The sequence below is a fragment of the Palaemon carinicauda genome, chromosome 4 (assembly GCF_036898095.1).
Source record: "Palaemon carinicauda isolate YSFRI2023 chromosome 4, ASM3689809v2, whole genome shotgun sequence".
Classification (NCBI taxonomy): Eukaryota; Metazoa; Arthropoda; class Malacostraca; order Decapoda; family Palaemonidae; genus Palaemon; species Palaemon carinicauda.
Genome location: NC_090728.1, coordinates 174,715,493 through 174,717,992, shown reverse-complemented (window position 1 = coordinate 174,717,992; position 2,500 = coordinate 174,715,493). Strand labels below are relative to the sequence as shown.

The 2,500-nt window shown below is 34.6% G+C and overlaps 1 protein-coding gene across 2 annotated transcripts in view; it reads left to right on the top strand.

Annotated features, from left to right (window-relative positions):
- Positions 1 to 2,500, top strand: part of LOC137640207 (uncharacterized) — a 69,652-nt gene that overhangs the window by 41,023 nt on the left and 26,129 nt on the right. The gene's annotated exons all lie outside the window — the stretch shown is intronic.

Here is a 2,500-nt window from a genome sequence, read left to right as displayed (position 1 = left end):
TGACTTCCCCATTTGATTTTGGCGGCGGAAGAGCCCAAGTGTACACATTCTTGGATTACCATCCTTTCTAGTTTGCTGCTTCGAATGCGTTGAGAACAATCTTTCATCACAGTGCTTAACTGTTGATACTCCCCTTTTCAGCCAGTATTCACGCATCTGCTTCGAAATAATGGATGGCCAAAGTCCAATGTCATTGCCCCCTGGTGGACCCTCATCTTCAGCTTGTGAAATGGGTGTGTCACTATCAGCCTCCATTTCTTTATCTTCTCCAGATGGATCCATCACTATTTCTGCCTTTTCCTTGTCAGGATCAGTGACTTAGTTAACCATTTCCTGACATTTGTCTGGGTGGATGTTGAACAGTGAAGAACTGGTCCAATTTTTTAATCTTTCCCATTTCTTCTTCTGATTTTGTTATTGCTTCTTTTGCTTTACGTCTTTTTGAAGCCCCAGACTCCCAATTTCTTTTGCGGTGCCTATGTCTGTCTCCTTCTCGATTGTCCATGGCTCTATATGTTAGTAAATCGTAATATGAAAATACACGATATGACCGCACTCATCAAAAAGTTGAAGATTTAACCAAATTAACAAAAAACTTTCGAAAGTTCCAGTAATATATTGATTACCTATTGTCTATATCAGTAATAATAATAAACGAAAAGAAAACTTTCATAATATCTCAACATTTCGTTAATATCCTAATTCGTTTGTGTCTCTCTCCTCATCTTTCCTTCAAGCTCCTTGCCCCTTATGACTTCCTGGTTAGTAATAGGTTTGGAATGCCTGATTAAACTAAAATGTGACTAAATAGTGAATGACTAAAAAAAATGTAAGAAGAAAAAATAAAATACAAAAAGGAACACACACTCTGTGAACACACACTCGCCTCCCACCTCAATAATTGGTGCATCAATACGCAAAAAAATGCAGTCATGCAATCCAAAAACACTGAATATACTCTAGAGTCTCCCGACCATGGATTTTCCCTTTGCTTTACACAAATATGAACCTAAACGAACGTTTTTGGGGATGGAAAACTATTTTACCAATTTGATTCATCACAATACAACATATTTCGGTGCTCAGTACCTCACCAACGAACGCCTGGCTTATTCATGAACATTGGATACTATTGATAAGAGGCCCAGCATTACATTAAATACGTCAAACAACAACAAAACTCACGCCAAAACTCAGCCGTGATAGATCACAGTACGCTCAAAGTGCCACTAACATCCAGGGTTGCCAGATGGTCATTACGGTTTGTTGCATCTCTCTCTCTCTCTCTCTCTCTCTCTCTCTCTCTCTCTCTCTCTCTCTAGTCTGGAAATGTGGATAAAATTCTTGCTGAATTCAAAGAAAATCTGGAAATTTCATTAAAGGGTCTGGAAATCTGGATAAAACTCCAAAAATATGGAAAAATCCAAATTTTTCGGGCAATCTGGCAACACTGCACAGCTGGACCAATTTTCTCTTATTGTCGCAAGAGAAAATGGACCAAATTGCATGGTAAGAAAAGAAAGGAAAACCTGCAGGCACTTGACTGCATGGTACTGACACTCGTTTAGTTATGACTACGATACTAATCTTCTTAAATCAAAATTTATTGTTTATACTGGAGGGAGGCCCCCTATTGGTGGGTGGCCCAGGGCCCTGGCCCCATGCCCCCCCCCTTGATCCGGCCCTGGTGTGTGTATGTGTGTGTATGTATATAAACGCAAAATCTAGTTGTTTTAAATGTAAGAAAAGTGTTTATAAAACTGGATTACATTTTTATATACAATACAATTAGAAGTCAGCTAAAGTTAATCCATAAAGATTTCATTTTCCTCATAGGCAAAATTGTTATTCCAATAACTATCGATTGATAAAATACGATAATTTCTCATATCTAAAGATAGACATTTCAACAATAAGAAAGATGTTATGTGAAAGAATGATAAAGATATCGAATTTTCTCATATATTAAGATTTTTTTTTGTTTAGCGTTCATGCTAATCAAAGAAGGAAAGTATTTCATTTTTTCATGTACGAAGACAATGACAAAATAAGACTTATTTTTAATTTCATATAAGCATGTTTATTTCAAGAATTTGTGAGACCATTGATCAAATCAATTTTTCTCATTTTATAGAAGCATGTACATTTCATCAATCCAGAAAAGTATTGATAAAAACTGTTTTAATTTTCCTTTGTCCAAAATTGTTGTAAGCATTGATAGATGAGGATTTACATGTTCTAATATTATAAATGGTGAGGAAAATTAGTGATAAAGTATTTTTATTTTTCTCATGTACAAATATAGTTATTTCAGCAATGTGACAAAATTCTGATGAATTATTCATAAAGGAATTTAGTTTCTATTAAATAAAAAGGTAGTTATCCTAACAATTACGTAAGTAATTGACAAAGAGAGAGTTAATCGTTTTCATAATCCTTTACTTTATCACAAAATAGTTATTATTATTATTATTATTATTATTATTATTATTATTATTAT